Raw genomic sequence first — 21,019 nt, 5'->3', positions numbered from 1 at the left:
CCAAGCATTTAGCTGGTATTCAGAGCAAGAAAAGCCTCTTTTCCCTGTGACTCTATTCCCCATGCACAGCCACCCAGCAATGGCAAGATTCTGCAAGTACAGTGGGACGTGTCTGCACAAGGAAAAGGAGACACAGAGGAACAATACTAGCTCTGACACTACTAGCTCTGGCTTTGCTTCAGGGTACATGCAGCCAGATGGGAGCACTGGAGGGAACTGCACACTCCAGTCTGTCCTAAGGCTGCACCCCCGCCTGCCCACCCTTGCTGTTCCTGTGCAGCTTCTAAATGAACTCCAAGACAAAGACGCTGGGGGTGCTTGGATTATTTGACCCCCAGAATGCCACTTGAGACATCAGAGCAGCGGATCACTGGTGTAGTCCGCAGGTGTGAAGTTTGCTGACACCTTCTCTCCTGCCAGCACACCACCACTGTGCCAGACCAGACCCTCCTCTCCTCCTGCTCAGCTGGGACCCACAAGGCCAAGCAGACAGCAAGGCACCACAGTGCAGCCTGCCATCAGCTCTCAGGTGCAGCTGATGAACCTCAGACTTTTCTTGTTTCAGTTTACACACTTCACACTTCCAGAAATCTACTGCCAGTTGGTATAGACATTTTTTGCAGCTTCAAAACCTCAAACTGCAACTGCTTTGAAACTATTGGTTTGAAAGAGTAGCCTGATCTCACGTCAAAACCATATGAAAGTGTTGAACTTTTTCGTGTCCCTTCAAACAAAAAAAATGTACAACCCAAACTTCTAACTCACAACTAAACAGAGTTTCACTCAAAGTTAATAAATTTTATCATGAAAATTGAAACCAGGTGACTTTTGCACGGGTACATTCAAAAATAGCTGTACAGCACCAATTACTTGTAGCTGCTCTGTAAAGCATGTCTTTTTACTTTGGATTTATCCACTGCTGAGTGAAGGGTATGTGAAATGAAAACAAACTATTAAGACTAGCTTTTTAAATATCTTCTTAGAAATTTAGCTAGTCATTATGGATTTTTGGACAAGTAGGGTAAGGAAGAACAACAGCAAAAGAGGCAGCTGGCAGCTGCTTGGGGAGGAGCTGAAAAGCAGGGAAGAGCATTAATGGAAGTTGGCTTAAGAGTGAAGAGCCAGGCTTTATTCAGAGAAGACTGGGAAGATGAAAATACAGCATGGTGCTCCACAGTAGCCTTTGACCAGAGAAAGGGCAAAACTCGTCTGCATCTAGCACAAACGACAGGCTGGAAGATCTTCCTTCTGTACTTTAAATGAAATCAGTGATTCCTTCATTCAGCTGAAGGAATAGACACAGCAGGATAAAGACTGTAAAAGAAATGTTATCCTGGGGAACCTCAGCAGCTCCATTATTTGTGGCGTCACATCCTGCTTTTCTTGGAAAACATGGCCAGTGGTTCAGTTTTTATTGAAACAAGTTCATAACTGGAAGGCAGGATGAAGAGAGAAGTCTCCTGATGGAACCAGAAGCATTTTAACTGACAGCATCTTCCTTCATTTTAAGTGAGAGGCATTGTAAGGTGGTGCAAGCTTTCTTCCTGCTCAAGTAATACTTGTTGATCCTGCAGTGGAGGGTTTTCTTGTGCAGCAGTACATCACCAATGAATCCTATTCAGAAGCACAACAGAAGTATTTTGGGCAAACAACAGTGAGGGGTTTATGGCGTTTGCTCATTTGCCTGGACTGACTGTATGTGCCTCATTGTGCCATGCTCAAGCTGCCCAGCAGAGAGGCTGGGATACAGCAAGGAAAGAGGGAAGAGAGGGCAAGAAGGCATAATGCTGGTGTGGAGACTTTTCTCTCAGAGTGGCAGAACTGGAGCCTGGAGGCAAGGATCAGAACCATGTCCCCAGGTGATTACAGGGGATGTCACCTGGTTGCACTGACATGAAAGGAGCCATGCCACTGTGTGCAATTCTCTCTGTTGCCTAAAAGACCACGGAGAAAAAAGACTCCAGGCAAATTTAGTGTATAAGATAAAATAAAGAGAGCAGGTCCTTTAATGAGTCTGTAGGCCTAGAAGAATACATACCAAGTGTGCGCTCAGACAGTGGTTCTGTGATTTTATAATAAGGTCCATCCAATCCCAATTTGTCCACCCCCGGTTCTGCCCCGTTTTGCCCCCTGACACGCCCCTTTGGGAATTGGGTCTGAGGGCGTTTGGGATCCCTTCTTCCTCGTCTTCATCTTCTTCAAAGCATGTACAGTCCTTGGAGTTCCTCCAGAGTTCTGGGCTTGAAGGTCACTGTGTCTGTGTGATATCTTTTGGTCCAGGCCTTAAGGTATTTTTCTACAATTCTACCTTGAAAAGAAGACTGAACACGCTAACAGAATTTTAGAGGGATTGATATGAAATGGGGTAGTAGGGTTGGGTATGTGTAAACATTATGCTACAGGGTAAGGGATATAATACGGCTACATTAAAATCTAAATTTATTACACTACTACTTCTCAAATCTATAAAAATTAAAAAATCCAAATAAAGCTCTGAGGCATCACTCTGTAGAGGCAACTCATGAGATTTCCCTCCCGTGAGAATAAGCAGCAGTTTCACCTCAGCAGGCACATCCCTGTATGTGTTTCTGAGGCCTAAAGGCTGTGCCAGGCTCTCAGCTGCTTTTCCATGCCCTCACAGCTGGCTCCAGCCAGCAGCTCCATTTACCAATGCTATACTGATTATCAGGGGCCATGAGCAAGACACAGTGCTGGGCTGTGCAAAGAGTCCTACAGGTGGGGTAAAGGCAATCCCCAAGTGCCTGGCAGTGATGCAGCCAGATTTTGGTATTGGTTTCCTGTATAAACTTGCCTTTCCTCTCAGACGCAGCCAGCAGACAGGAGAGCACAAAGGCAACCATGACTACTCCACAGAGTTGCGCTTCTCATTTGAGATCCCACATAGTTGGATACTGACTTTTAGCCTAAGCTCCTCTGCCAGCATGGCTTGTGCCACTACAGGCACAGCATCCGCTGGGCCACTGCTAAGCATGAGAAATGCACTGCTATGCATGTTCTTGCATACATCCATGCCACAAGCGTAGAAACAGCCCTCTGCCCTGCTTCCAGCTGCTGCAGAGCAAAAACTTCATATGCGCACATAGGATCTGACTCAGTACATGCCAGGCAATGCAAGGCAGCTCCATGAACCCTGTGCCCACACCAGAAGTCATCACCAAGGTGGCTGGATCGGTGCTGACATGGTCTGTCAGTGCTCTTGAGCATATCCAGGCTTGATGGACATGGGAGCTTGGGACACTGCCACCTATGCAGCAACAGGCACCCATGAGGTTTCTTTTTGGAGGCAGAGCATCTCTCTGCCTCATTTGTAGATGCTGGCCTGAATTCTTGATTGTTCAACAGTTAAACCAGGCTCTTCACTGAGCTACAAACACATATGCTCTGCCCCGGTTCCCCTGCTCTTCGCTTCTTCTCTTAAATCGCATCTTGCAAGTTTAAGGTACTTCTTCTCCTCCTGAGCCCATATTTCTCACTTTTTATACTTTCTCACCTTGCAGAGGACATGAGGAAAACATCTGAAAACATTTGTCACCTGTGATCTGCCTGGTTTGCTATGCCCAGGTCTCCTTTGAAAGGACAGTCAGCACAGTTTAACCACTCCCCATCAGCCTTCCTCAGAGCAACATATATGCCATCCTGATAGTGTGCAGACAATTCAGTCTATACTGAGGCAGGGCATGACAATGCTGCTTCACCACTTCAGCCTCCATGCAGGAGTTATGAAGATGGAGATTTCCCAAATCATTGTGGCCAGCTTTGGTGTGGTCTTATAGTCATGACATCATAGAGTGCTTTGGTTTGGAAAGGTCCTGAAACATCATCTAGTTTCAGCTCCCCTGCCATGGGCAGGGACACCTTCCACTAGACCAGGTTGCTCGAACTTCTTGCTGTCCTTCTGCACAACCACAATCCACGGCATTTGGGAAATGCAGTAATGAGACTTATCTGGAGTAACCTGTTAAGTCTTGGTTCAGCTGCTCCAAAAATAGAAGCTTTCTAGAATAAGCTGCTGCCTGAACTTGATTGGCCACATCCGAGCCCTTCTAGCTCATTAACACTGAGCCGATTATGTGCTGAAGGATAAGCATTAGCCATGGCAAGCCTGCATTCAAATTTACTGAAAACTTTGAAACATCGAAGCTTTACGGCCTCTAATTGATGAGTGGGAGTTTGTGAAGGATGTCAAGAGTTACCTTTGTTTTACTGTGAGTCACAATCAATGTTGGCAAGCATAACAAAAGCAGAGGAATGTATTAGGCACCAAATATTGTACTTCTTGTAGTAAAAGACACTAATCACTGGGACTGAGACATTATGCTGCCTGTGCAGACTGATGTCCTGGCAATTTGATTGCTTTATTTCTAAGTGCTGTATCTCAGAACTTGGCATGTCTATGCATGTCTCACTTGGTCATGCATTCTTCTGAGCAATATTAGTATTACAAGTAAGAGACTCATATTGGTTTCTCCACTTCCCTCCAGATGAGGATAGTAAAGCCACATACATATATTTTCAAGTATCTATATGATCAGAGGTACCTACCTCTCTCCTCTCTACAGCGAGTAAACTGAGGTGGTTTCCTTTTTACAACAGAAAGCCATTCAAGGAACTGTCTTGCCTAAAATACATTACACAGATCAATAAGAGCCCTTTCCTAGAGCAGTGTTTTAGTCTGTAGTGTAACTGGATTGGTGGTCTCTGCATGGGCAGGCTGGAGGGATACATAAGGCTTATGCCAGTCTCTCACCTGTGTTCGATGTGACTCCAGTCATGCACAGCTGAACTGGCAAAACTCCTGCAGGTACAAGACCTGGGCTCATTAGCTGTTCCTATGACTGCGGAGGCTAAATCCACATAACCAGAAATAGCATTTCCTCCAAATATCTTTTTTTTTTTTTTCTTTTTCTGTGAGCTGAATTTGCCAGACACCTATTAGTTCCTTTGCATTCCTTTGGAAATCCTGCTTGCAATAAATGTTCTTTTGCTCCGAACCTGACCCAGTTGTCTCTCCCTGAATATTCAGTGCTCATGCAAAAGGACTAATTGGTGATTCTGTGAGTGTTTCCACCGAGTGTCAAAAGTCCTGAACAGTTGATTGAGTAGGTTCTGTCTGTATTAAATTCTTTCCTTACCAATAGAGAGTCTAATAAGTAATAAAACACCAAAGAAAAATTGTCTTCAGCCAGAGCATCAATATTCAAGCTACATTTTTCCTTTAAAAAGGCAATGAAAGTAGGTTAGAAGAGGTCTGATGCATTAAAACTGTTCATTTTCAAGGGAAGAGGAAGTTGCACCCAGAAAAAGAGGTGTTTTGATCAAATCATAGTCAGCTGTCAGGGGCATTTAGGGACATACAGAAGAGTCTTTTTTTTTTTACATAAGCTACAAAGATTTGACATGAATGAATGAGTTGATTAAAATCCCCATGCTCTCTTTGCAGACACTGATGCTGAGTTGCCAGTATAGTGATAGTAGTTAATCCCCAGTTACATCTATTTTAAAAGTCAATTTTAAACATGTGCTCAGTGCTGATATATTTCTCTGTAGGTGGCTTTCTTTTAGCACAGTCTGTAGTTTACAGCATTTCAGCCAATTTCCCTCTGGGATATCAGTTTTCAAGCTTCTTATCTTGGTTGGGAAATTAAAACTCCTCAGACGAACAGGCTGACATTCAGAAACCACGTCTGGATCATTTTTAGTATAACACAAGCCCACGTGAAAGCAGGAGCTAGACAAGGAAAAAACAGTTGCAGCTACATCCTACCTAGTTATAAATACCAGAAAAAAATTACTTCTGTTCCAAATAAGTGCAGATAAGTCTGTCCTTTAACTACATACCAGAAGCCATATTTTTTCCAGGTCTGGATCCTTTTGGAGTAGTGAACCTCTTTCTGGAGACAGGTAGCACCTGCCTGGGGAAGGATGGGAGCTAGCAGCCAGCTGGTCTTTGATTGTCCTCTCCCCATCTTCCCTTCTCTCCCTCCATCCAGTTCTCAGCTCTTTTGGCATTTCTGTGAGGGTAGGAGGAGGCAAGTCCTGGGCATAGCTCAAGTGCAGGGTCTTTTAAAAGGGGTCAAAGTAAGGGACTAACAGTAGTTTGGGAATAGCTGGAGCTGGCTGAGAAATAGCAAGGAGCTCTTTCTCTGGCTTCAGTTGCTGAGTTTGCCAAGACCAAAGAGAGTGGTGATTACTGAATGGCAGAGAAGGCTGTGGAGAACCTAGAGGGTTGGAAATGAGACATGTGCCCAAGAAAGGGTGACTAAGTGTTAAAAGGGGAGGTACCAAAATCCATGGAAAGAGCATTTCTTGAGAACCACCATCCTCATGGAGTCTGCTGCAGAATGATCCCAGATCAACTAAATATTTTGAGCCTTTGTTTTCTGACAAATAACCCAGACAGCAATAAGCAGACCATTGAGCAACTTCTTAAGTTCTGGATATACTTAAAGATAGTGATTACAAGACCATGCTTTTATCTGAGCATTCCTTAAGAAACCTCTTGTCAAGGCAGCTCAGCATCCGGCCCAACTGAGCCGAGAACTACTGTTACCCAAAATAAACCTACCACCCATTTTCTGTGGGTGTTATCATTTCTACCAGGTCTCTTTATTTTTACACCTTGCCTGTCTGTGTTTTACCCAGCACAACAGCTTTAGGCTGCTGCCATCTCTTTGATTAGGTTTTCATTCATATTATGTTTTGCCTCAGCAGGAAAAGTGTGATTTAATCTCCCATACATACAAGTAAATTAAATTAAAAGGAGGGAATAAATAAGACATCAATTGCAGATGATAAATCATGAATGATTCATGTTCTCAACTGTGCCATTCAAGAAAGCCATCACAGAAGCCGTCCCATTGTTCTTTAAAGTGAACATACTCCAAAGCAGTAAACAGTTTTCCCATCAAAACACATTCATTAGAAATTGAAGCCAAGTGCATGAATGCTTTTCTTCACTACCATTATTTTCCCTTTAAGAAATAGGAATTATAATTTATACAACTGACACCAAGATAGGGAGATAAAGCTGGATAACTTTGCTCTTACTCAGATACTTTTGAGGATTTCCATTTCTATGTCTGAAATGCTGTGCTATGGTCCATAAGTAGTGGTGGGTCCAGCCTCCAGTGTCTAGCACTACTTTAAAAGAATTTTTTGAAAAATTTTTTTTTATTTTAAATGAAGTCAAATGAAGATAAGGTAGAAATGAAGAAGAAATGCTGGTAAGCCTGTTTTGGGAAGTACATTTTACTGGGCATGGCCTCGGAGTTGGGTCAGTGCACTTGCCCTGCTAAGGACCTACCCTGTTTGTGATATTGAGCAAATCCTTCCCTGCCTGCTATGGTTTCCCTGCCAGCATTACACTGTCTCATCTATTTATTCTGCACATCTCCTGGAGCTGGGGCTCTCCCTTCTCATTTGTTTTTACGTATTGGGATATTGTTAAGTGCCTTTATTTTTGCTTGAGTTCAGCATTGGACCTCTGCCTGTGAAAGCCTCATGTCAAGGTATAAATGGGGTACCAAAATTAAAAGATAGGTTTTGCTCATCTGAAAGTTAAGTTCTCCTCCCAACCCATTCCTCTGTCTTCAGCATGAACAAGAGACGTATTACTAAAGCTCCTCTAAACTGCTTTTGTTCTTAGGTCTGACAACAGTTGCATATATGACCTTTCCAGGGCTCCTTCCTGGTGTCAAGGGAGGAATGTAGATCCTGGTAAGGTAGTTTATCGGGACACAGTAAAAGAGCATGTGGATGTTGTATTCACTCTCCTCTTATTGTCCCTCAAGGAATCAAGTCAGGGGGAGACAGATCCCAATGAATAGTTATATAACAACTTCTACCAAAGAAACTGTCATCATTAATGGAATCGAAGCTATTACTTTTAATAGCAGGTGCCTATTCAGGCAGTACACTCTATTTTTACCCCCTCCCCTTATAGATGACACCCCCACATGCAGTTAAATGGCTGGGGCACAAGCAGGGAGTCACTAGTCCAAATACTTTACTCAGGAGCAGGGAATCATCCTGATGTGCCACAGCTTCTGGGTGGGTGTTTGAGCAACCCCTCCAGGGCTGCCTACTCACATCAGGTATATATATGATTTGCACATGTATCAGCTGCCACCTCCATGGAGGTGGCCTGAGTGTGTGGTGGCCTTGGACACTGTCAGGCAACTCTGGGTATCCTAACTTTCTCAGCTGTTTTCTGGCAAATGTTTCCCTACCCACACCCATGGGGACCTGTAGGGTCCTCTAAATGAAATGACACAAACCTTTATTTGAAGAAACACTTCCAATTTAACTTCTTTTCTAGAAGTGGAACATATTGTAAGGCGGAATTTATAACAAATTCATTATGATGTCTTTGCTTTTACATCCTCTGGGGAGTGAGACTCTGTCTACAACAGAAAGAAGGAGAGAAAAGGGGAGCTATTTTGCTGTAGGAAAGAAACAAACAAACAAAAGGAATATTATTTTTCTGTTCTCCTTGCAAAAAATATGGAATGAAATTTTATATACAATAGAGAATATGTTAGGTATTTGCAAAAAAAATATTATATATACTTTGCTTAATCACTTGTAATAAATGTTACCAAATGCATCCATATGAGTGTAATTTTTTTAAAAATACATTTTCCATTTAGAGTTTTCATTTACTTTCAATTAATCCAGTTTCTGAGTACCCTGGCAACCAGAACCCTGGAAAGGTGGTACCTGTGTAAATCAAGGGTATATGATTATAGTGACAAAGTTATCAGTTTATTATCTGTTTGTGATTTTTGAGCTTCCTTGGACTGTGCCTCTGGTTTACTTGCCTTTGTCCTCTCCTTCTGCATCTTGGGCTCCCGGGCTGGTCATGGAGGACAGAGCTGTGATCTCTTCCCTGTACCTACAAGCCATGGTTTTATTTAGGAAACTACCAAGGTAATCAACACACATCTTTCCTGAAGGACAGGTGAAACTGCAAATCTCTAGATATATGAAGATACATATGGAGCCAGTGCCAGCAACACACACACTCACCACCCAACCATTTGTGCTAGGAAAAGAAGATGCCCATGCTGTTCTGATGTCACAGGGAGGGACGACCACAGCACCAGTTATTCCCCAGGTCTCTGCTTTGCTCTCTGCTTTTTCATTGCCCTGCACTGGCCCTTCTCATAGCTGCCTCTGCCCACAGCCATGCAGGGAAGCAAAAGAGGGATGGCAAAGGAGTATTTCTATCAGCCATCCTGATTCTTGTATTCACTGGAGGCTTGTTATTCCAAAATGAGGCATGACTAGGAGTAGTATCACACAGCATTGATTATAAGAATAGAAAGACATGGTAATGCTCACAGATGGACATTTTTTGTGGTGGTAACTTTATTATGGAAACTTTTTCTCCTTACAGACCCAGTCATGTGAAAAAGAGATACTCAGGCTAACAATAATGGAGAATTTATTTGTATCAGATTAATTTAGGAAATCATTAGTGACTTGAAAGTGTGACTCATAATGATGCCCAGGAACCATTGTCAGAGCAGATGACCAGTATCTTCAAAAACAAGCAGGTCAAAAATATACTTATCTTCACTGGGCAATTTCCCTCAGGCTTTAACATCTGAAATTTTGAAGTATAAAAAAAAGTTTCTACTAAACAACTGAAGAGAAGAATTTATGAAACTGTATATGCTTATGTATAAAGAGAGAATATGTTTCAATGAAAGGAAGAAAAAAGCTACCCAGATTTTCCTAAAAGCTGGAACAGGACTGTAAATTCAAGTGTGTGTTGAGTGTCAACAAAAGAATTCATTGGGCTAACAAATTAGCAATAATTAGTACATGGGGACATCCAGATGCAGAGGTCTTGTTTTCCCAAAACACTTGCCTACATTTAAGAGATAAAGATTGTGTAAAAAAAGTATACATAGAGAAAATACAGAAAATGTAAAGGAATTCTGCCAAGATGACCGTGAATACTCAGATGTTTATGGGGCTTTCTAATAGCATCATGTGTTGGGCTGAAGCTACTAATTTGCTTGAAGTTAAACACATGCTTAAGTTCCTTGTCAAATGGAGGCCTAAATAGCATTGACTCAATATTGACTGGAGCTTAAAAACTGTTGTCTATGTGGCACACATTCCTGCACCTCTCTTTCTCCCTTTTCTCTTCTTGTAACCAGTGTTGGCTACAGTGAGCTCTGTGTCTGAAAACCCAGCGGCTGACCGCAGTAAATAGGCTGATGTGGATCATTGGGTCTCTGCAGGTTTTTATTAATCCCCAGAAAGAGTCTCACACCTCAATTGCTATTGATAAGTAATCACCAAGCTCACTGATAAATGGGAGGTGGATAGCTTTATAGCCACTGCAAAACATTGAAGTACATAAGATTTCTATAAGCCATTATTTCCTTTTTAATAGCTTGCTCAATATTTTATCACAATGAAAAGGTTCACCACTCCGCAATAATCAGATATAAGTAACTCTTGTTACTAGTGTGGCATAGATCATAAATATTACGTGGTATTCAAGCCTTTCTAGACAACAAGCAGATTTAGAGATTTGAGCTGAATGAAATACTGTTTCTATCTCTGATTGCATTAGCTTAAAGTCCTGGAAGATGTATTCCAGATGTGCTGTGCTAATAGGATTATTTTATAAAAGTGCAGGCAGATTTTAGGAGCAACACTGATTAAGCAGCCTGCAGTGTCCATGAAGCTTTTTTAATTTTCATCTGAATTAATGGTTCTTTGGTCTTACATTAGTTTTAGCCAGTTGTTATAGATCACAAGGGTGGCGTCATCTACTGGCAAGTGACCATTTGCTCTTTTGGATTTCCAGGCCTCCTTATGCTGATTCAAAGGAAACATGACAAATGCTTTAGGTGGAATCTTGGTAGACTCAGTGAGGATTATTTATAAGTTAGCACAAATTATTTATAACTAAGCTCAATGCAGTTTGAGACTCCCAATTTTCACACACATGCATACACATATATACAAGAGGAGCACATTTTATATATTTGTTATTTATATGTGCATGCCTGTACAGACATAACTGTAAAGACCATGCTAAAATTTAAGATTTAGAATAAAGTTGAAGAGTGTGAAGGCTGACATTTCTTGTTTACATTTCATTTTGAAGCTGATGGTTGGATGAGCATGAATTTTCCTTTTAGTTTGTATTTATCCCCAAAGCATATTAAAAGAGTTTCCCTTCATTTCTACTTTGAATGTATCTGGTGACCTCAAGTGAAACCATTGACTCATGCTCCTTCAAAAGCCTCTGGTGATCATTAATTCAGGAAGCTAGATGTAAGAGCAAATACTTGGCTTTGCTGTCTTGGAGCAAGTTACTATAAAAATCCTCAGCCATAGAACTCTCTTCTTATAACACATTCCAAGGACTGACTCTCTTTTTTTATTGATTGGTCTGTAAAATGTTGTCGATGAGTACTTTTCCCTATGTCTACTTTGTGGAATTGCAACAAAGCTGCTATATCTTACACACCGTTTCAAACACACCTCAGAGGTGGCTGCTGCAAAGCACTTCTGCAGGGAAGCCAGACAGACCATGTCTTCCAAGTTATACTTGATTTCTTTGATTTTCATAATTTGTTTCCCAGATCTTTGCCAGAACTGATAAACTGAAATGTGCCTTTCATATTCCAAGATTACTCTAAGGGAAAAATAATTGACAGGAGATGAAAAATCATAAAATCATAGAATTATAGAATATGCTGAGTTGAAAAGAACCCATCAGGATCATTGAGTCCAACTCCTAGCTCTCCACAGGAAATCCCAAGATTCACACAATGTGCCTGAGAGCATTGTCTAAATGTTTCTTGAACTCTGTCAGGCTTGGTCCTATGACCACTTCCTTGGGGAGCCTGTTCCAGTGCTCAACCACCCTCTGGGTGAAGAATCTTTTCCTGATATCCAACCTGAACCTCCCCTGACTCAGCTTCCTGCTGTTTCCTCAAGTCCTGTCACTGGTCATGAGAGTGAAGAAATCAGTGGCTGCCCCTCCTCATCCCCTCACGAGGCAGTTGTAGACTGCAATGTCTCCTCTCCGTCTTCCTTTTCCAGGCTGAACAGCCCAAGTGACCTCAGCCACTCCTCACACGGCTTCCACTCCAGACAGACCCTTCACCATCCTTGTGACCCTCCTTTGGACACTCTCTAATAGCTTAATGTCTTCTTTACAATTTGGTGCCCAAAACTGCACACAATATTCAAGGTGAGGCCACACCAGTGCAGAGCAGAGTGGGACAATCTCCTCCCTTGATGGACTGGCGATGCTTTACCTGATGCACCTCAAGACATGGTTGGCCCTCCTGACTGTCAAGGCACTGCTGACTCATACTCAAATACAATGAAAATAATATGAACTTCCTATTTTTTATATTAGTTGTAATAGCATGGTGGTTTAAGTGTTGCAGTGGCTCTCATAATGGCCTGTGGTTTTTAGTTTGTCCTGTCCTCTTGTACACAAGAAAAAGAGATTAACAAGGAACAACAAAGAATTATCCTTCAAAGTTGTTGCCCACTGTTTTCATGAAAGACTTGTTTCAGAGCTAAAACCAGGATTAGAAGAAGCTTTCCCACATAAATTCTACATCACCTCCTACTTACTTGTAGCAGAAGCACCTTGTCTTCTCCAGCTTAGGCCAGTAATACAGAAGTGGAAATTCAGAATTCCCCTCCTAAAACTAAAATATCCCCTGAATATCCCATCCTATGTATTTTCTCATGAAAATTTGCTAAAAAAACTAAAACAACTTGGATTAAATAAAAAGTTTTAAATTCTTCTTTCTTCTTTTTGTTTTCCTTTTTTTTTAATTCTGTGTGTATTTCTGAACTTCAGTACCTAGACAGCTATGCATATGTGGACTGATGCTTCAGGGAGAGCTGGCAGAAAACAGTATTTTAGCTCGTTATTTTAAATTCAAATAATAGAAACCAGACACCAGACTTGAATTATCACTCCTGCCTTTCATCATGAAGACAAGTGTCTATACCAGAGATGGGCCATTATATATTTTCTATGCATAGACTAGAATGTCTAAAAACACCTTCAGCAGAGAATCATCATTGGAAAGCCTTATTTCTTTCAGGCTATGTTTGTTTATTGGATAACAACACTCTCTGTAGAGTAGCTTGCTGGAATGAAAATATACACATTCCATGAGCTCTAAAACAAGACCAATAAAAATGAACCACTGTTGGCTATCAGTGCATAGACATAGCAGTATGCAGCCCATGCCCCCAAAACCTACACCTTAAATACTTACGAAAGACAAGTTCAGATTTCAGAGGATTGCAGAGAGTGTAAGTAGAATAATCAGCACAGTCATAGCAACGATGTTAATTTCAAAATTTTTCACACATTTACTACTATCACTCAAATAACAGTCTGGTTTTCCTTCCTTTACTCCCTCCCTCTTGATCGAGCCCTGAGAAAATCTAAGGTTTTGCCTTAAAACATTGTGTGAGTTGGGCTTATGTTGCCTGACTTCAGACACTGATAATCAGCATTTTGGACAGCTGACCTTCTCAACCCAGCTCCTTCATGCTCCAGTGAGAGAAAAAGGCACATTTTAGGGGGCTATTCATTAGCTCTATTTTAAGCATTTGCTTTAGGGTAGGTGAATCAAACATTCACATGGGCAGTAGTTTTTCTCCAAAGGGAACCTAAATCACTAACTCTGATGGGAACACCTATACTGGATGTGGTTATTTCTCTCTGTTGGTGTCTGCTGCTGTGAAAATCCCCAGTCTTGGGTAGGGGCCCCTTTGGTTTGATGCAGAAGGGTCACTCCTATCTTTTGGATGGCTCCTGGGCAGGGAGCTTAAGCATGGACTCACGACAAAAACACAGCATATGCTACCTGATCATTCTCTGCTAAACAGAAAAATGGTTTCGGTGGAGAGAGAATTAGATAAAACGAGAGGCAGGGGAGATGGTGAGTGGAACAGTGGAGGAGAAACAAGCTACCAATGTCTACCTTATGTTTTTCCCTAGATTTGTCAAGTTCATCTCCCTACGCTACCTTGACTGTTGGGGAAGACATTACAAAATAAATAATGGAACAACTGGAATTATCCACAAAACAGCTGCAATGACAACAGTGGGCTACTTCCCAAGGGCTGCTTGGGAAATGAAAAGGAAAACCTTGCATTGCACTGTCAAATCTAGGAGAACGCTTCTGCAAGACTGAAGGCATTATAGCTCACTCTGGTCACATAATCCCACCCTTGCCTTCACTTACTCTTACTACACTAGTGGTATGGATTTGATTATTCTGTCAGCAAATATCCTGTATCCTTGAAATGGATGAGTATGACATGTTTGAAAATATGGAGGATGCCAATAGGTTAAACATAATTCACATAAAGCTAATAAAAAGAACAAAAATAATTTACATACTAATCACAGAGTTCTAATCTGCCAGAAGGCACCAGGAAAATTGATCTCTCACAAGTATAGACTGAGTAAGTAGTTTGAAGAGGGAATTAAGCTCAAAGACAGGACGTACATGTGTTTCATCACATGTAGCCTGAATTTAAAAGCTACCAATTTGGTAGGGAGAAATCCCTTATCCAGAGTGTATCAGCCCTTGCTGGGTACATGGGGATTCCATAGCTGCTCTGAAGAAATTCACATCGACCAGGACAAATAGCTGCTTATACCCTGGTAAGCATGAGAAATCCCATATAACCTTAGCAAGACAGACACACACTATGATAATTTTAAAAATTACTAGAATAAATTACAGAGTGAGAAGTTAAAGAGCACCTCAGAAATACTAGTTGATCTTGCTCCTGAAGTTAATGGTTACAGTATCCTTTATGAGAAATGCTCTCAAAACAGTTCTCAGCTCAGACATATAGTTCTGGCAGCTGAACATTGTGTTTGTATATGTGTTTGCACATGTGTATATACACTGGAAAAGAGATAAGTTGAAATTACTAACTTTGCTTCTGGAATTAAGACTCCCAGGGAGGCTAATTACAGCATACCATTGCTAGTAGGAAGGTATAACACATGGAAGTATACACAGATGTATAGTTAATACACAAACTGTTATGTGCAGTGTACAACTCTGCAGATAATCTAGGCTTGATTTTGGAGAGATTTATTAATAGTAGAGTAGAGTAGAATATTAATTGTGCCAATATTTCAAGGACAAAAAGGAGAAATCCTTGATTCACAAAAGACTGTAAGTTGGCCATGGAATCTACCCCCCACTAATTCCCCTAATGCCAACAGTGTCCATCAATTTATATTCTGAAATCTTAACTATTTCATCAGTTCACAGAATCACAGAATAAACCATGTTGGAAAAGACCTCTGAGATCATTGAGTCCAGTCCATGACCCTAACACCACTCTGTCAACTACATCATGGCACTGAGTGCCACATCCAGTTTCTTCTTAAATACGTCCAGGGACAGTGATTCCACCACTTCCCTGGGCAGTCCATTGCAATGTCTGATCACTCTCTCTCTAAAGAATTTCTTTCTAATGTCTAACCAAACCTCCCCTGGCAGAGCTTAAGACGGTGCCCTCTTGTCCTGCTGCTGGTTGCCTGGGAGAAGAGATTGACCCCCACCCGGCTACAACCTCCTTTCAGGTAGTTGTAGAGAGTGATGAGGTCTCCCCTGAGCCTCCTCTTCTCCAGGTGAAACAGCCCCAGCTCCCTCAGCCTCTCCTCACAGGGCCTGTGCTCCAGTCCCTTCACCAGCCTTGTTGCCCTTCTTTGGACACTCTCCAGCACCTTGACATCCTTCCTGAACTGAGGGGCCCAGAACTGGACATAGTACTCAAGGTGTAGCCTAACTGGTGCGGAGTACAGGGGCAGAATCACTTCCCTGGTCCTGCTGGCCACACTGTTCCTGATACAGGCCAGGATGCCATTGGCCTTCTTGGCCACCTGGGCACACTGCTGGCTCATGTTCAGCTTTCTGTCAATCCAAACTCTCAGGTCCCTTTCTGTCTGGCTACTCTCCAGCCACTCTGTGCCCAGCCTGTAGCACTGCATGGGGTTGTGGCCAAAGTGCAGGACCCAGCACTTAGTCTTGTTAAACTGTTGTATTCAGCCCATTTATCCAGACTGTCCAGGTCCCTCTGCAGAGCCCTCCCACCCTCCAGCAGATTGACACTCCCTCCCAACTTGGGGGGGTGAGGAGAGTATCAGCAAATGAGCAAATCTGCTGATGGTTGACTCAGTCTCCTAGTCCAGATCATCGATAAAGTTCTACAGATATTGACACATACAGATGGGGATTAGAAAATAACATGTATTTCTTTTGTTGCTTGTATGTGCATGTATCAGCAGAGGTCAAAAGAGACGACTTTAGATCCACTTGCTCTGTGGTGGGATGTAGTTTACAAGAAGGGGCTCAATTAAAGATCTCCAGGTTTATTAAGGCTTCCTTGTGCAGAAGAATGTCACTCTCAGGTTTTCTCCTGCCTCCTTGTGTGGTCTGTAATTTGGATCTATAATACAAGATTGGTCATGGTACTTCTGTCATTACCATATTGAGAATAGAATCACAGAATCATAGAATCAACAAGGTTGGAAAAGACCTCTGAGATCAAGTCCAACCCTTGATCCAATAGATGTTGCTTCAGGCACTGCTGACAGAGATAACTATGGGCCAGCATGTGCTTTATTTACTCAAATTAGATCTGTCTGATGCTGCATAAAATCCTATTGAGACAGTTTATTTAGCATAAGCCAGGTCAGTGACTTTGAATAAATGTGGGTAAGAAGATAACAGCAGAAAAGTGCAAAGTGCATCAGACCCAGAGGTTATGTCCAGGACTGGTTGTTTATGAATGTTTAGAAAAGAGTTTAAAAACCAGCTTGGCCAGAGTGATCCTTTTCTAAAATATCTTTCAGCCTAAGCAGGTAGCCATTTCCTGAGCCAATATGAGGTTTGAAATTGGAGCACCAAAATTTGCAGTGTTGCACTGTATTTGAGATGTCTAAGAGATCAATGTCATTCTGAAAAGCTGAGCACAATTGTGCAGGTATGGAAATATCTACATTTCACTACAATTTACTCAACTTACTTCAGGGTTGGGGCTACCATAGGATTTTACACTACACCCAAATTAAGTCCCTGAAGCAGATTCTGTTAGCACTTAGATTAATTAAAAAGACATATTCAAATACTTCCTAAATCTATGGTCCCAGTCTCTCAGAAGACCCGAGGGTGGGAAAAATTATGGCTGAGGAAATATTTTATCTCCCAAAATGTAGAGAAACAGGGTAGAGGACTGTCTTTTTGTGCCCATGTAACACAAAAAGTGGAGTGTGAGGCTACTTAGCATCAAGACAAAGATGATCCTGCTCTCTGGGAGATCACTTGATTTTGACACATCTCCAAGTCTGCAAACTGGCTCCTCTGTCAGCACAGCTGGCCGCTGTAAACCCACAATACCTCTCATTGGGTCTCTGAACCTGCCTGGGGAATGGGTAGGTTTTTCCAAAGGAAGAAAGTTTCATGATGTTTATGTCACTCAGTGTGACTGTACGGGATCGAGTTACTCAGCACTAGTGACATCGACTGGTGTTGAGTCTAGAAGAACTGGTGGTGAGAAGGCAGGAAGATGAATGGACACACTTGACATGTCTCTTGAAAGAGCTGAAGGAGAAAGAAGATACTTGTTTCCACAGTTTATCATAGATAATACTGTATATTTTTATGCCATCTCAGAGCATTAGGCTTATAAACCAATGCAGCCCTCAGCCAGGGTCAGCCAAGGCATGTTCTGCTTCTGGAAATGGGGAAAGCATGCTCGACCTCTCCAAAAACTTCTCTAGAGCTGTCACTCATAGCGGATGGAAGGAGCCAAGTTGCATCCAGCAGTACAGATTTTTTAATAGTCAACAGCTGGTGGTTTCTGTTCACAGCCAATAAGCTGCCAGAGCTGGTCTATTTTGGGTCTGTATTTGCCTTAGTCTGACTTTGGTGGACTCTCAGGCAGGGGTTCAGTTCTGCCCACAAGCCTTTGAAGAGAGGAGAAACCTGTTTCCAAACCAACCAGGAAATGAAGCAAGTAGTCAAACAGAAGAATCTTCCTTATGTGCACCTCTCTTCCCTGAAAACAACCACTTGGTGCTTTCCCAGGGACATCCACCTCGAGCCTTGTCCTGTTTTCAGGACCTGTACTTAGAGCTTGTTTGTTCATGTGTGCAAAGCTCAGCATAATTTAAGTCCTCTAGATTTCACCTCAATGGGTAAAACAGAAACAAAAGGGTTGACTGAACTTTTCCCTTTCTTTCCACCCTGGTCCACAGGTGAAGGCTACTCCCTCCCTGTGATTCTGTGTTGGCTTTAGCTGGCAGTAACAATGCTGAGCAGACTCAGAGAAGAAATGTGGATGGAGTAGCAGCATGCCCTGCATTATAAAATGACAAGATTTTGTACTAAGGTCACTTTGCCCATGGAAGAAGTTTGAAAACCCTTCCTCCAGCCTCCCACAGTAATATAACTATGTTACCTTCTCAAGAACAGGAGACTTTCCTGTTTTGGGCACCTGGAGGCACACTCCAGACAGAAAAGGCATGCCCCACTATTGCCCCACATGCTGCCACGCTATGGGAAAGAAGAGTTGATGCTCAATCATGCAAAACCAAGAACTATTCAGACATTTCTGAAGACAAAGCACTTTTCAGAGTAATTTTAAACTCCTTTAGTTGGAGACCTGTCCATTTGAAACCTGGTCTTCTCCCTTCAGCTCTGCATGTCCCAAATTCTTGCATCTTTAACAAGCCCTTGTACAGGCAGGAATGAAGCCCAAGTCTGCAGTTTGCATGGAATTACACAGCAGACAGCTGCAGCTTGCTTTGGCTGTATGAGTGCCTTAAAATCTGAGAGGGAAACATGAAGTAGGTCTCAGGCAGCATGTGCAATTTTTCCAGTCTAAACTCGGGTGATTTATTTCCACACAGAGAGGAATAGGTTCAATTTAATTTGACAAGGTTCTTTTCAATACCAGTGGCTTTATATTGCTAAACTTAACAGATTAAGACTGACAACACTCAAACTAGGGTTTTCTAGAACATCTGGGCCTTTATTTCTATTGTGCTTCCTTGCCTAACAAAAAGCTTTGTTCTGCAAGTAAATACAGGAGCTCTAGCCAAGGAGATACCAGTCGGAGAGTGGGCAAGCCTCAGCCCAGCCTGGTGGAGCAGCGGAGAAGCCAGATTTTGGCTCTAGCCAGCCAGCTGGAAATCTCCTGACATCCCACCTGCCAGGAGCATCCAGGGCTTGGGGGGAGGATGGGACCTGCAGGACAAAGCCACTGTTCCTTTCCTCTCAGCTGCCATGGGGCCTGCGGGCAATGCAGACCACAGCCATAGTGGAGGCACAGACCCTCAGGTGACTCTTCCTCTTCTGCTCTGAGCAGGACTCAGCCACAGGCAGATGCTGGGCTTTAGCTCCAGGGATTGACATGTGTCATATGATATCAACTGTATTTAAGATGTTTTGAGAAAGGGGGTCCCCTGTAAGAAGCTTTTCACCTAGGGCAGGAACACTTCTGATTCTGTGTCTGTTTAGTCCACACAATAACACCTATGGATTTTGCACCGTTTGGGCATGATGTTCCCCATCTGCTTTCTACTCCTGAGCCTAACAGCTTTCTCCCTGACCATCACATCTCAAGAGTGGATGCAGCTATGACAGTGCAGCTGTAGTGACCAAGCTCCTCCCCCAAAGATGACAACAGATGGACAGAGACATGCAGGTAAGGGGCTTAGGAAGGTGATAAAATGGCCTGCTCTGCTAGCCTTTTTCTGTCTCTCTTTTGTATAGACAGCTTACACGTGTGATTTGGAAAATTAAAACTGTTAATTCACAATTTTCTTGGCTATCCGTACCAAAGAAGTGATCCATGTCATGCTCTACCAGGACTTCTGGGGAAGCACTTCAGGTGGGACTTTAAGAAATACAGGTGGGCACTGCCATTGAGTTTTCTAATTCTCTCCTGCATGACAGTATTCATTATACTACAAAAGCAGTGAGACAATTCTGTCTTCGTGATCCCAGAAGCCCTAACATGTAGGGATGCAGCAGAGGCAAGAAGCTCCAGTCTCAGAGCAGCACCTGCCAGGAAGAAGGTGTCTGAGGAACTGGAAATGGAATCACCTTCTTTTGGTAGCCTAGGAGGCCCAAGAAGTGAGTTCAGCTACTACTTTCTGTTGAGAAGAGGTGTAGGAAAGCTGGCCTTTCTCCAGTTGACCTTGTACTAGAGGTGGCAAATTGTTCTGATCAAGGACATAGTTATACAATAAAGTGTGCAAGATCTGGCAACATTGTCTGCATGTGTCTTATAAAACTCAAATAAAATCACCAAGAGAATTTCAGTGTATCATCTGAAAAACCTGTCTGAGTCCCTTCTGGTACTTCAAAACAGCATCTCTGGGTACTTACGGCTGTGGGTCGCCCCGCAGGAGCTCCCCTCCTGTCAGCATCCCACCTTGGGGCAGAAGGCAGAGCAGCACCACTTGCCAAGTCCTCCGAGCAAGGCAGTGGTGCAGACAGGCAGGCATCCACCTCCTCATCTGTTGCTAAGGGAACATGGGGAGATGAGCTATAATTATACCAATAAAGTGTGAAAGACAGCTGAGAGAGAGATGTGGAATGGGCATTTATGACGTTTCCTTCTTTAGTTTTATTTCATTTATTTCTTTGTAAATCACCAGCAGAAGGCATCCAAAACATTTAATGTGTCAGCAGATGACTGAAATTTAAATGGGGCCTTTTGACCAGAACTGTCAGTATTTTCCTAAATACAATGGGATGAGTAAAAGTGGTTAACTGCAAAATTTATCCCAGTCACCAGCACCTCCCCAGCTGAAACTCACAGAATCAGAACATTTAATAAAAAATGGGAAAGGTAGGGAAAGTTCATGGAATATGACATTATTTAAGGCTAGGCTGAACTCTGAGGAATGGAAGTCCCCTACTTGGAACGTCAGCTGGTGCAGCTCTGC

The 21,019-nt window shown here is 42.6% G+C and overlaps 1 long non-coding RNA gene across 1 annotated transcript; it reads right to left on the bottom strand.

Moving 5' to 3' along the window:
* Positions 1-8,386: 8,386 nt before the first annotated feature.
* Positions 8,387-20,550, bottom strand: LOC116787330. Its single transcript, XR_004357247.1, has 3 exons — positions 20,457-20,550; positions 8,837-8,914; positions 8,387-8,419 (listed from the first exon to the last, which is right to left on the bottom strand). It is a non-coding gene; the product is annotated as an uncharacterized LOC116787330 (long non-coding RNA).
* Positions 20,551-21,019: the final 469 nt, after the last annotated feature.

Source organism: Chiroxiphia lanceolata, chromosome 5 (genome assembly GCF_009829145.1).
Source record: "Chiroxiphia lanceolata isolate bChiLan1 chromosome 5, bChiLan1.pri, whole genome shotgun sequence".
NCBI lineage: Eukaryota > Metazoa > Chordata > Aves > Passeriformes > Pipridae > Chiroxiphia > Chiroxiphia lanceolata.
This window is presented reverse-complemented; position numbering and strand designations above follow the sequence as displayed.